The sequence below is a fragment of the Bubalus kerabau genome, chromosome 1 (assembly GCF_029407905.1).
Source record: "Bubalus kerabau isolate K-KA32 ecotype Philippines breed swamp buffalo chromosome 1, PCC_UOA_SB_1v2, whole genome shotgun sequence".
Lineage (NCBI taxonomy): Eukaryota > Metazoa > Chordata > Mammalia > Artiodactyla > Bovidae > Bubalus > Bubalus kerabau.
The window spans coordinates 24,126,106-24,140,322 of record NC_073624.1 but is presented as its reverse complement, the minus strand read 5'-3'; the positions used below and the strand labels follow the sequence as shown (position 1 = coordinate 24,140,322).

At 41.9% G+C, this 14,217-nt stretch overlaps 1 long non-coding RNA gene across 4 annotated transcripts in view; it reads left to right on the top strand.

The window, feature by feature from the left end:
- Window positions 1-14,217, top strand: part of LOC129645091 (uncharacterized) — a 201,445-nt gene that overhangs the window by 4,666 nt on the left and 182,562 nt on the right. For all 4 annotated transcript variants that reach the window (XR_008711204.1, XR_008711210.1, XR_008711198.1 and 1 more), the window contains exon 3: window positions 225-292. This is a non-coding gene — a long non-coding RNA (uncharacterized LOC129645091). The remainder of the gene's footprint in view (window positions 1-224; window positions 293-14,217) is intronic.

The window sequence follows — 14,217 nt, the reverse complement described above, 5'->3', positions numbered from 1 at the left end:
AGATAGACCCTTCTGTTCCCCTCAGGAGTGAGGCCTTGCCTAAAACAATACATCTTTGCTGATAATTTCCTTTTGTCTGCTCCCTTGCTGCCTTTTGAAAACCTTTCCTCTTCTGCAGCTCAATAGAGTTCCTCTTTACTTGCTAGATGGGATCCTGCCTGGTTCGTGAATCATCCAATAAAGCCAATTAGAGCCTTAACAGTTGACTTTTTGTTATTTAACAGATGTGACGGCAGCAGAGGGATGAAGGAGACTCCTGATGGCTTCACGGACAATGAAAAACACTGATGAGGTACCTGTGAGACCCTTTTTGAGCTCACTGTCTTTCTGAGGGCTGTAGATAATTTCCCTCTTGGTTCTTTTTTTTTTTTTTTTAAGTCTTTATTGAATTGTTACAGTATTGCTTCTGCTGTTTATGTTCTGATTTTGGGGGCTCTGAAGCATGTGGGATTTTAGTTCCCAGACCAGAGATTGAACCGGCACCCCCCTGCATTGTAAGGTAAAGTCTTGACCACTGAACCAATAGAGAAGTCCAATCCCTCTCTCTTTGCATCCCTCCTGATCTGTTTGGCATACGGAGGAGGTCAGCTTCTGCTGGTGAGTCGTTCTACCCCCAGCCAACTGAGTTAAGCCGCTAGCCTTTCAGACAATTTGCAGGTTTTAAGTGGAAAAACCCCAACCCTTGATTCTGTCCATGTAGAGCCCCCAGGCTGCAGTTTCACATGTTACATCCCCATTGTTGGTTCAGTCCTTTTGCCTGGTCAAGGTTCTGTGGAAATTGTTGTAGTTCACAGGCCTTCTCTGGGCCAGGTCACAGTGGCATCTCTTGGGCGCTGCTGGTATGTCAAAGTGCACATTTGTCTTGTTTTATGTAAATGCTATTGCTAGCGGGGGTCTCAGAGGCCAAAAAGCTGCAATAATTGGTGGGCACAAGTGAACCATTGCTGCCTAAATCAAAAACTCCAGTGTTGAGACAAGTTGGTCTTGGAATAGGTTAGACCTACAGGTTACCTGCCAACCTCAGGGAAACTTCTGTGCAACGAGGTACACTGTAGAACACATAAAGTACCCAACCCAGCTTCGCACCCTTTTAGGTTTTCCTTTGGCTCCAAGTAACCCAAACACTGGGAGAAGGTGATGGCACCCCACTCCAGTACTCTTGCCTGGAAAATCCCATGGACAGAGGAGCCTGATTGGCTGCAGTCCATGGGGTCACTAAGAGTCGGACACGACTGAGTGACTTCACTTTCAATTTTCACTTTCATGCATTGGAGAAGGAAATGGCAACCCACTCCAGTGTTCTTGCCTGGAGAATCCCAGGGATGGGGGAGCCTGGTGGGCTGCTGTCTCTGGGGTCGCACAGAGTCGGACACGACTGAAGCGACTTAGCAGCAGCAGCAGCAACCCAAACACTTAGCTCACAGAATCCTTAAATTCTTTTTTTTTTTTTTTTTTTTTAACTTTTTACCTTGTATTGGAGTATAGCTGATTAACAACGTTGGGATAGTTTCAGGTGGACAGTGAAGGGACTCGCCCATACATATACAAGTATCCATTCTCCCCTAAACTCCCCTCCCATCCAGGCTACCATGTAACATTGAGTGGAATTCCCTGTGCTATACAGTAGGTCCTTGTTGGTTATCCATTTTAAATATAGCAGTGTGTACATGTCCCTCCCAAACTCCCTAACTGTCCCTTCCCACACCCCCACCCCAAACTCATTCTCTAAAGGAGTCTGTTTCCATTGGATTCTTAAATTCTAGAGTCAAGCATGCCATCTTCTTAGTTCAGTTGCTCAGTTGTGTCTGACTCTTTGTGACCCCATGGACTGCAGCAAGCCAGGCTTCCCTGTCCATCACCAACTCCTGGAGCTTGCTCAAACTCATGTCCATTGAGTTGGCGATGCCATCCAACCATCTCATCCTCTGTCGTCCCCTTCTCCTCCCACCTTCAATCTTTCCCAACATCAGGATCTTTTCAAATGAGTCAGTTCTTTGCATCAGGTGGCCAAAGTACTGGAGTTTAAGCTTCAACATCAGTCCTTCCAATGAACACTCAGGACTGATCTCCTGGACTGGTTGGATCTCCTTGCAGTCCAAGGAACTCTCAAGAATCTTCTCCAACATCACAGTTCAAAAGCATCAATTCTTTGGCGCTCAGCTTTCTTTATAGTCCAACTCTCACATCTGTAGATGACTACTGGAAAATCCATAGCCTTGACTATATGGACCTTTGTTGGCAATGTAATGTCTCTGCTTTTTAATATGCTGTCTAGGTTGGTCATAACTTCCCTTCCAAGGAGTAAGCGTCTTTTAATTTCATGGCTTCAGCCACCATCTGCAATGATTTTAGAGTCCCCAAAAATAAAGTCTGCCAAATTGGTCTACAGAGCTGCTCTGAAGCTTCAAAATAACTTCATTAAAAAGCTTATTATGGAAGGCTAGGGAAAAGTGAACTACACAGGAGATAAGAGGTACCACCCGTTTCTCCCCACTGTCCGTCCTCATGTGGAAACTCACATTTTCCTGATTCTCTGAACTGCCTTTCCATTGGCGAGACCGTTAAACAGTTACCTGGTAAAACCTCCCAAGATGCAGGTGAACAATACCTAAGAACTATACCTCCTTGGGTATTGTTCATTCCTTGGTCAAAGACAAAATGAAGGGCCATAATTAAAGAATTTCCTCATTTCAGGGAGGGTCCTCATATTTTTTTAATTTTAAGAGTTCAGAATCCTTATTGGGGTTTGTTACTACAGGCTTATTCCCTGGTGGCTCAGAGGTTAAGCGTCTGCCTGCAGTGCAGGAGACGTGCGTTTGATCCCTGGGTCGGGAAGATCCCCTGGAGAAGGAAATGGCAACCCACTCCAGTATTCTTGCCTGGAGAATCCCATGGACAGAGGAGCCTGGCGGGCTACAGTCCACAGGGTTGCAAAGAGTTGGACACGACTGAGCAACTTCACTTCACTTCACTGCACTGCAGGCTGCCAGTTCCTTATCAGCTTGTACAGTATGTCAGTAGAATTTGGGAAGCCTCAAGATGGATGAAGGAAGCAAAAGGCATAATCCCAAGGATAATGGAGATCCTCTCCAGCATGGTCTTTTTTTTTTTTTTCTTAATATGAGCAGCTTATTTATATGTAACATTTATTTATTTGGCTGTGCCAGGTCTTAGCTGCAACATGCAGAATCTTCCAGCATTTGAAGTTGCAGCATTTGAACTCTTATTTGTCACGTGTGGGATCTGGTTCCCCGACTAGATTTTTGTTCCTGGATTTTTGTTTGTTGGGAGTTTTTTTTTTTATTATTATTATTACTGATTCAATTTCTTTGCTAGTAATTATTCTATTCAAATTTTCTATTCATGATTCAACATTGATAGGATGTATGTTTCTAGGAAATGTATCTATTTCTTCTAGGTTATGGAGAAGTCAATGGCACCCCACTCCAGTACTCGTGCCTGGAAAATCCCATGGATGGAGGAGCCTGGTAGGCTGCAGTCCATGGGTCAGTAAAAGTTGGACATGACTGAACGACTTCACTTTCACTTTTCCTTTCATGCGTTGGAGATGGAAATGGCAACCCACTCCAGTGTTCTTGCCTGGAGAATCCCAGGGACGGGGGAGCCTGGTGGGCTGCTGTCTATGGGGTCGCACAGAGTCGGACGCAACTAAAGCGACTTAGCAGCAGCAGTAGCAGCAGCAGCTTCTAGTTATCTAATCTGTTGGCATATAATTGTTTATAGTAGTTTCTTATGATTCTTAGTATTTCTGCGTTTTCACTTGTTACATCTCCTCTTTGATTTCTGGTTTTATTTATTTGATACTAATGCAAATAATTCCTTTCATAAAATGCAAATTGTCTCTTGTGGAATGCAACTGTTTATCATTGTGGGGAAAAACCAGTCCATGGGTACGGACTGGTTTTTCCAGTTTTGCCTCTATTGGTAAAATCATTTCAGTATTTCTTATTGGACTATAAGTGTGCAGTACGGTGAGTTCTCCTTTGAATTGGTTGTAACATTTTAATTGGTTCTATTATTAATTAATGAGTTAAGTAAAATATTTGACACATGTTCTGAGAGTTGACTAAGATTCTAGCCTTGATCAAATTCTGAGCCTTTGTTGACTAGTCCTTTAAAGATGTGCACACAACACTAAGAGCTCATGCTACATCCCTAGGATGACCCAACCCCACCCCCGCATCACCCCACCCCCCACCTTCAAGTGCCTACCTGAGAACATAATTTGCTCTTTGTTCCAACCAACACCTAAATGTAGGGTCCCTGTTCCCCAGTGTCTGTAGGAGGAGAGAAGCCTAACATGCCGACCAGCCTCCCCTTCCTATTTTCTGTAATGTACCACTCCTGTGACTCTACCGAGTCCCCACCCTGTCCCTATTCCCTCATTCTCCCTTCAAAACGCACAAATCCAAATTCAGTTCACTTTGGTTTCTTTACTGCCGTAGTCTATGACTGATTAAAAGTCTGTCCTTACCACATTTACTGGGTTTGTCTTTGCCAGAGTCATGATTTTATCTTTAAAGAAATTATCTACTAACACTGATTAAATTACTCAAAATCTCTGGACCTTCACGTTCCCTTCAGGCTATTCTTTGATTGTCTGCTTAACTGACTGAGAGGTGGGTAGAAATCTCAAGATTCTGTTAGGGGCTGTGTTTTAATCAATGCCTTAGTTATTGATACATTTGCAGATAATATAGGTATAGTATAGCATAGCAGTAAAAGGCTGAGGCTCCAAAGGTGGTTTGCAGTTGAATACTGATCCCACCTCTTACTAAATGAGGGGTAGGGGAGAGTGTTCTGAAGAAGAAAGACACTTGAAGTTGAGGCTGAAAGGAAGTTCTTGGGCTTAAAAATTACATGTATGAAAGAAGTCTGGAGGAGATAGTAAAGAAACCTTACTCTGTCTCTTGTGTCACTGTTGTGATCAGGACTGTGGTGATGGGTTACAGGGGCTACCTCAGTGGGGCTTTGCATAGGGAAGAGAGCCTTGGCTTAGCTGCGAATACAGTAAGGAAAAGTTGGAATTCATAGCCAAGGATGACAAATTACTAAGCAAGAATCAGGAGTGAGGGGAGATTTTGGCTAAAATGACCTGATAGGATTCTTGGTGAAGGCAAGCCAGGGTAACCAGATGTTACCTGAGGAATGATCGAGGATGAAGAACTTAATCAGATATCAAGGGTGGGAGATTCTGGCTAAACTAACTTAGCAGGATTCTTGCCAAAACTGGGCTCTTGGATAATGTGCCCAATGATGGGACCTAGCTGGGCTCAGAGGAACCTGACTAAAGTTTGTTCAGGGACAGTCTTTGACAAGAACTGTGACAAAAGGCAAAGATAGGTCTGGAGTTAAGTGTCAGACTGAGCCGAGGTTCTTGAAAATGTAAATGACGAAACAAGGAGTTTTTCAGATTCAGTTACAACAACAGAAGGCAGAAAGAAAACAGAACCACTCTGATTCAATTTGACTCCTGTCTTCTGTACCAAGGAAAGCAGTCTCACTTGGGAATGACAGAGAGAAGTTGGAGCTTTAGATGACAGAGATGTGTTGAGTATCTTTAAGTAGATCTCAGGCCCACAGTAGGAAGACCCAGAACCACCATTTGTAACAGAGAAGAACAGATCTGACTCCATATTGCATCTGTTCCTTTAGCTCTAACCCCTGTGTGGTTTTCCCTTGCTTGGTCATGCTGGCTCTGAATCTTTCCTAAAAGAATGTTCTCTTTAGCCCGAAATATACAGGTTAGCATATTCTCAGGTCTCTGACCTTTAAAGAGGTAGCATTTTCCCATTCATATAGAGATAAAAAGTTGCAGAACAGAGAATAACATTTGTCCTGTTGGAGGTTTATAGGAACATCGTGATCAAACCTATGCAGACAGCTGCAAGAACAAAGGATTCCTGCACCAAGAAGCTTGTAACAAGCAGCCACATTTCTCTCCCATTTTAGTATAGAAGAAGGCAGTAAAATGGTTCTTTGGAACACTAGTCCACCATCTTCTCTGTCTGCTGGATTTCCAAAGAAAATCACTATTCCTTGCCACAAACCTCATCTCTCAATTTATTGACTTGTCATTTTGATAGGGACAGAGTGAAGGGACAAAGTAGGTGATTAAATAGTTAACCCCAGGGGATTGTATCAATAACTGGAAAAAATATGGGAGACTGCCTATAAGTTAATGATTGCTCAAGAAAGATTTACTTAACCACAAAACCAAGCAGGCTTGCTTAGCAAAAAAAAAAAACCAAAAAAAAACAAACATGCAACAGAAGCATGAGACATGCCCCCCCACAATAAAGCGATGGTGACATGAGACCCATATCCTGACCATTGAGCTCAGTAAATTAATAATCCCTAGGACATGCTCTCTGCACACATAAAAGACTATAATTGGTGGATCTAGCCTGACCACGTAGGGACAAGAAAACTCCCCTGCCAGACCTGAAGGAGGAAGTGATGATGGAAGCATGACATCCACTCAAGAAAGACAAAGAAGTTCTTCTCCCCCTCCCCACTTTTCCTTTGATTATAAAGCCCAGTAAGTTCTCAGGGTGGGGCGCCCCCTCGCCTGCCTGCTTTTAAGACTCACAAGTGTCCTGTTCTAATAAATCACTTCTTATCTATCTCTTTGCTCTTGATAGATTCTTCTCTGTGCTGAGACATGAATGACTATGGTACTTGAGCTCTTTGGAGCCCCTGAAACGACACCCAAATGGTTTTAGTTTGGCGAGCAGTACGAGCTTGGACTCAGTAACACTGTTGGATGATGCTTGGTGACTGGGGATAACTTGCATGGTTGTCAGGCCTTTGGCAGCCTTGCAAAACCTCACACAGATGTTAATTCTCCACAAAATCCTCTACTGAATTATCAGGCAGACGATTTATGAACCTTTAGAGGAGGGAGTTCCACGTGTTCACTGTGAGTTGGTTGGGACAGTTTAATCCCATCTCCCCAGATCAGGGGGGTGCTTTTGATGAAGTGAACGTTGACTCCAGCAAGGTTTTTGATAAAAATCTCATGAGATCAATGTGAACAAATTGGAAAATGGCAATTTAGATGATGCTGTAATTGCAAAACTTTTCAGCTGGTTTTTCCTTTATACTCAAAGTGTGTGTTGATGGAATGAAGCACTGGATTCTCTGGACTGTTTACTTCACCATCTCCTTTATTGCCTTGGGTGTGTGAGCGTGGGCAAATCGCTCAGCTTCCCTGGTTCTCAGTATTATATAAAAAATGCTTCAATCTCTAGTTGTTTATAACTCCATGAGAAATTGGTTCACGTATGCCTGGAGGGATGTAATTTATTTCTGAGTTCTCGCCTTGATTCTGTTTGACATTTTTCATGATTGACTTATCTAATGGCAAGTACATGGTTGATACAAAGAGGTGAGGGAACACATGGATGAATAAGAATTCAAGCCCCAGGGTCAGACAGTCCTGGAATATGAACCTTGGGTCTGTCACTTCCTAATTGGATCTTGAGCAGATTTCTTAACTTCACTAGCCTTGATTTTCTATTTGCTTGAATAATAACAAAAACAGTAACAATAATAATAGATTCCATGTAAAGACTAAATAACTACATAAGATACTACATGAAAAAACACTTATCAAGGTGCCTGGCCCAAAGACAGTTCTCCAGTAACTGTTAGCTCTTATTGTTACATTATCCCTAAATTGGGAGAATTTATATTGGATAACATAGAATGTTTTAAAAATTACTGTAGGGCCAAGCTATGAGCCTAGAGTTAGAATGTAGTCCGGCTTATTAAAGCCTAAAGCAACGTTTAGGATTAACTACTCAACTGCATGTGAACAGAATGAGACTGACCTGGCTTTAGAGCAGTTCATATCAAAATCATTTTAGGGATTTTGGGCAACTTCCCGATGAATGTGAATCATCAGCATGGTATGGCTTCCAAAAAAGTCAGTGTTGTCTTAGGCTGAATTAATGGGGGTGCAGAGAGGCTTATGGTGCCATTTATACTCTCCTCTTGGGGAGGCAGAACACGCCTAGAGAGTTGGGGTCATTTCCGCCCTTGTGTTTTTTACTGAGGAAGTAAAGCAGGGAGCTAGAGAGCAGCAGTTCAAACCCCAGCTCTACCATGAGACTAGCTCTATGACCTTGACTGAGTTACCCAACCTCTCTGTGCCTCTACTTTCCCATCTGTAAAACAGGAATAATATAATTGGTACCTACCTCTTAGGGCTGTCATGAGGATTCAATGGGATGTCAGTGTAAACATATAAAACGCTTCTAAAATCTGGGCTAATAATAATTGTCAAAGAAGTGTTGCTGCTGCTGGTGGTAGTGGTATCATCACCTTTCTAAGAAGGGCATTGGCAGTTTCCCCCAGTGACATGAGCAGAATGGTGCTGGGTGCTGCACCCATGTGACAGGCAGAATATTGAATAAATTCTCCTCCTCCTCTCCCCGTACCCTTGGCCCAAACACACCCACCACTCCCGTGATACAGAAGAGGCTTCAGAACACTTTCGGACTCTTCCCTAAACTGGAATGCTCAAACTCATACCCTTTTGGGTCTCCATCACTAGACTTTAGTGATCAGCGAATTCAGTGCCCTCATTTTCAATATTCTCAAGGTCACATAGGAAGTTAAGAACCAGGGTCAAGTCCATATTGTGTGCTTTCTCCACTCACCACCCCTTCCCCACCCCTGCTCATCAAAGTCTTTCAAACTCCAACTCAAATCCCATCTCTTCCTAGAAACCTTTCTAGATGCTCCTGAATAGAATTGGTCTCCTCTTTCCCCTTAGCTACACCATAGCAAGTTTTGAACATTGATTATAGTACTTATCAGTCTTCTTTGTATTAGGGTCCCTTGTCCACGCCTCTGTCTTCACCCTGTTTGCCTGAAGAACAAGGAGATCATTTATTCACTTTAGGATCCCACTTAGCATGTGCATGGTGCTTTGCATAGATGGGCCATCCTGCCGTGATCATTGGACTTGGTAATTAAGGTTGTGCAATGTGGACTATTTCTCAGAAGAGAGAAGATCGGAGGGAATGGAACTGATTTTCAGGAGGAGGATGGATTGGATTTAGCTACTTAGCTTCAGAGAACAGGAGGAGGACCAGGGTGGGGGCAGATTTGGTCTGGCTGTTTGGAGAAAACCCTTTACAATGACAGACATTTAATAAGGAAAGGGGGACCTTATGAGAGGTGAGTCTCCATCAGTGAAGATATTCAGATGGAAGCTTGGTAGCCACTGTCAGGAACGAAGTAAGTAGTAATACAGGATACATCCGCCAAGTTCCCTGTTCGCTAGCTATGCTCAGCATCACTCAAGATCTTGGTGCCATTTTAGGGTCCACATGTAGTTGCAGACACAGTAGAGGTTTAGGATGTCCAGCAGGGTTGAGAGGGACCGCAGCACTGCCCAGGGAGACCTGGGTCTCTCTCAGGTTCATTCTTAGCTTTGCTAGTCCAGGGTGCGTAGGGCCTGTATCGCCACAGACAACCAGCTCCTCTCCCTACTTCCTCTAGTTCTGCAGAATCTCTTTCCTTCCCTTTCCTCCTCTGTTCATTGCTATTCTGTGTACCCAGAAGGTCACCTTCATGTGAGCTTTCTAGAGTGGAGTGTCCTGAGTGTCTCAGTTATATCCCAAAGCTCTCAGCTTAGCTTTTAACATCCGGTTATAGTGTGATTCAGACCTTACAAGCATTCCACATAAAGGCCCCAAATCTCTCTCTTCTTGGCTCTTAGCCTTGGAGCTATAGTTTTTACATTTCTTCTGATCATTCCACTCTATTTTCATTTTTCTTTCTTTTTCTTCTTCTTTTTTTTTTTTTTTTTTGGCTGCATACAGCTTCAGAGTTTGTGGGGTCTTAGTTCCCCAACCAAGGATGGAACCCAGGGCTCCTGGCGGTGGGAGCACAGAATCCTAAGCGATGGACCATCAGGGAAGTCCCTCCATTTCATTTTCAAATGATGGATCTAGCTATGTTTGGATTCCAGATATATTTCTATAAGTTTCTGGTTAAAATGTTTCATTTTTCACAGCCTCCCACCACAAGTATGTACCTACTCCTTTGGCATTGCCCTCAAGACCCTGTTTTTGAGCCTCCTTTCCAAGACATGTCCCCGGCCTCTGGATACCCAGGTATCACTTGTGACCTGTTATCCCCCTATCTTGCCCCCACCCCCAAGATCAACCTAGTTTTCTTCACTACACAATTTTGCTTCTTACCGTTGGCCCTGCGCGTCTTTGCCATCTAGCCTCATCCCTAAGGTTCTTGCTCAGAGAGGTCAGGTCTGTAGAATATCTACCCTTCATCAACCTGATACATCTATAGTCTCTAAAGCATCTGGCTTCACAACATTCTAGCCAGCACTAAACTTAAGAGTGGGTTCTACTTCAAAAGTTCATTTGTAAGGGACTTATTTAGAACTCACGTTTTTCTTTTGAAGTAGTATTCTTCATGGTGGTGAGTTTTGCCAGACCCGTCCAGGAGAGCCCATTTAACTTGTAGGGGTAAGCTGAAGTACCAGCGTTGTGGAATCCTTAGGAGTGGTAATGGTGGTGTAGAATACCATCACAGTGTAGAACAGTGTTTCTATGGGAAAATATGTTCAGAATTCCAACTTGGAATGCTGACTCTCCTGTAACTGTAGTTAGACTGGGAATGCCTCTCACCTCTATATTGAAAGAAAAGAAAAAAAAAAAAAAAAACCACAATGCAATTTATTGAGAGATTACTATGTACCAGGCAGTGTAAACTCATTATGTGAGTTGTATTGTTTCATCCCCACAGGGACCCTCTGATGGAGCAGTGTGTACTGCTATTATTCCCTCTTTACAGATGAGAAAATGGAGACCAGAAAAGACTGATCTTAATGACTTTAGACAGAGATTCTAAAAGAAAAAAAAATAGTCTAGTGATTGCCAGGAAAGGAACTTCAATCTACCAGATTAAGGGGTGAGAAGAGAATCAGTGATGGGGCACAGATGGAATAAGGATTAGATCGGGGTTGGGCAAGGTGGAGACAAGGGCAGTGGGACAGTCTAGAGGGAGCTTGGCTCAGTGTAGGAAGTTATTGAAGTGAAGTGAAGTGAAGTCGCTCAGTCGTGTCCGACTCTTTGTGACCCTGTTGACTATAGCCCACCAGGCTCCCCCGTCCATGGGATTCTCCAGGCAAGAACACTGGAGTGGGTTGCCATTTCCTTCTCCAGGGGATTCCTGATCCAGGGATTGAACCCAGGTCTCCCGCATTGTGGGCAGACGCTTTAACTTCTGAGCCACTAGGAAATTATTAAACATCATATATTCTCTTCCCTTGTGACCTGTCTTTGGCAAAGGGACACTCAGATCCTGTTATATGACCCTTGAAACAGTGGAGAATAACCACAGCCTGCCTCTGAGAAGGAAGATAGCAGTAGGTGTTTTTAATCCTGGAGGTGATCAGGGATGGTGAGGTAGAGTCTGTCACTGCTCCAGCTTTTCACTACTCCCTGTGTCCATGCCTGTACCTTCCCAGTACCCTCCCATGAGTAGAATAAACTACTCTGTCCCTTGACACTGGACTCAAGTCATGTTACTTGCTTCAACCATCATAATGTAAAAGCCATGACTAAGTCCAGGCTTGAGAGGCCTTTATCCATTAGAACGTGCTTTCTCGTGCACCTCTGCAGTAGCTGGGAGAACATGTCCAGGCCTGGCTGCTGAGGATGAGCGATACATGGATCAGAACCAAGCTCCCAGATTGACTTAGGGGGAACCCAGCCTAGGTTAGTTGAAAACCATGCACATCAGTGAGGCCAACCAAGATCAGCAGAGCCAGCTACATCATCTGAACCTTGCAGATTTATGGAAAATAAAGTGGTGTGGGTTTTTTGCTATGTCATGCATGAGTTTTTAAAAATTAAACATTTTATTTTGAGGTAATTGTAAATTCACAGATTCTTGTAGGAAATAATAAAAAGAGATCCTGTGTACCCTTTATCTGGTTTTCCTCTATGGTTACATCACTCAAAAACTGTAGTACAGTATCATAGTCAGGATATTGATATTGATACAGTCAGTTGATGTGATCATGTGATTTTTTTTTCTTCTATAGTTTGTTAATATATTTTTGATAATATTTATAATTTATAAATAATTTATAAATTATAAATTTATAATAATATCTCTAATAATTTTTGTTTGTTTTTCTGTTTTGTATATTGACTCATTGATTTTTAAATATTAAAACAGTCTTATATCCCTGGAATAAACCCTGCTTGCTCATGGTGTATAATTCTTTTTGTATATTGTTGAATTCTATTTGCTGATTTTTTTTTTTTAAGGACTTCTGTACTCAAGAAAGATGTTGGTCTATAGTTTTCTGCTTTTCTGCCTTTGGTTGTGGTATAAATCAAATGAATTGGGAAATGTTTCCTTTTCTTTGTTCTGGAAGAGATTATGTAGAATTGGTGTTAACTCTTTAAATACTTGGTAGATTGTCTAGTAAAACCATTTGGGCCTGGAGATTTCTTCTTTGTGAGTTTTAAAATTATGAATTTAATTTTCTTATTAGTCACAAGGCTATTCAAATTACCGATTTCATATTGTGCGAATTGCAGTTTTTTATTTAGTTATTTATAGGAATTGCTCCATTTCATCAATATATTCAAATTTATGTGTGTAGAGTTGCTTGTAGAATTCCTTCAATTTTCATTTGATGTCTTCAGGGTCTGTAATGACATCCCCTGTTTCATTCATTGGTAATTTATGTTTTCTCCATCTTTTTCTTGGTTAGTTTTGCTAGAGGTTTGTCAATTTTGATTTGATATTTTGGTTTTTGTTTTCTGTTTCTTGAGTTTCATTTCTCTATACATTTTCCTGCTTTCCTTTGGGTTAAACATTTTTACATTTTGATTTACCAATAGTGTTTTTAAATGTCTCTTTGTATAGCCTTTTTAGTGGCTGCTCTATGTATTAAATTATATATATGTAATTTATATAATTATCATAGTCAACTGCTATTATTATCTTATCGGTTATTGTGAAGCATATAAATCTTCCCCGTTTACACCTCTTTGACTTCTCTATTTACATAGTATATTTATTGTAAATATTTCCTCATGCCCATTGAGAACTACATCAGTGTTAAATGTTGTAAGTCAATTTTGCTTCAGTTATCAAATGTAATTTTGAAAACTCAGAGAAAGAAAGTCTACTGTATTTGCCCATATTTTTGCTTACTGTGTATGCTCTGCCTTGCTTCATGATGTTCTAAGATTCTTTTTTATCATTTCCTTTCCATTTGGATAACTTCCTTTAGTCATTCTTTTAGGCTAACACATTCTCTTAGCTTCCTGGTAACACATTCTTTTAGTATTCTTTCATCTGAGAATATCTTATTTCCCTTTATTTTTGGAAGGATTGTTTTTTTTTTACCCAAGTATAAGATTCTGGGTTGCTGGTACTTTTTCCCTAGCACTTGGACATTTTGCCACTTGCTTTTAGCATCCGTGGTTTCTGATATGAAGTCTACTGTCATTAACTGTTTTGTCCCTGTTTTTCTCTGGAAGATTTCAAGATTTTCTTAGTTTTCAGTTTTGGGAAATTTAACTGTGCCATACCTTGGTGTGGATATCTTTGGGTTTATTCTATTTGAGTTTCACTCAACTTTTTGAAACTAGCTTTATGTCTTGGCAAATTTGGTAAGTTTTCAACCATTTTTTTTCTATGATAATACTATTTTAGCTCTGCCTTCTTTCTTCTTTCTTTCTGGGACCCCAATGACATGAATATTAGATCTTTTATTATCATCCCATGGGTCTTTGGGGGCTTCCCTGGTGGCTCAGATGGTAAAGAATCTGCCTGCAATGTGGAAGACCCAGGTTTAATCTCTGAGTTGGGAAGATCCCCTGGAGAAGGGAATAGCAACACGCTCCAGTATTCTTGTCTGGAGAATTCCATGTACAGAGGAGACTGGTGGGCTACAGTCCATGGGGTCATAGACAGTTGAATTGGACACGACTGAGCAACTAACACTTTCATGGGTCCTTGAGATTCTGTGTGGCTCCCACAGACACCATGGGGAAGTGGTTTCATAACCTTTGGGCAACGGTGAGAATCCTGCCTCTTTTGATATCACCCCATCAGGGAAGGGAGAGCCTCCTCTTTACCACCGGGTGGAGGAGGAAGTCCTGGCTCCTCACATGGTCTATTCCAGGGATTTAT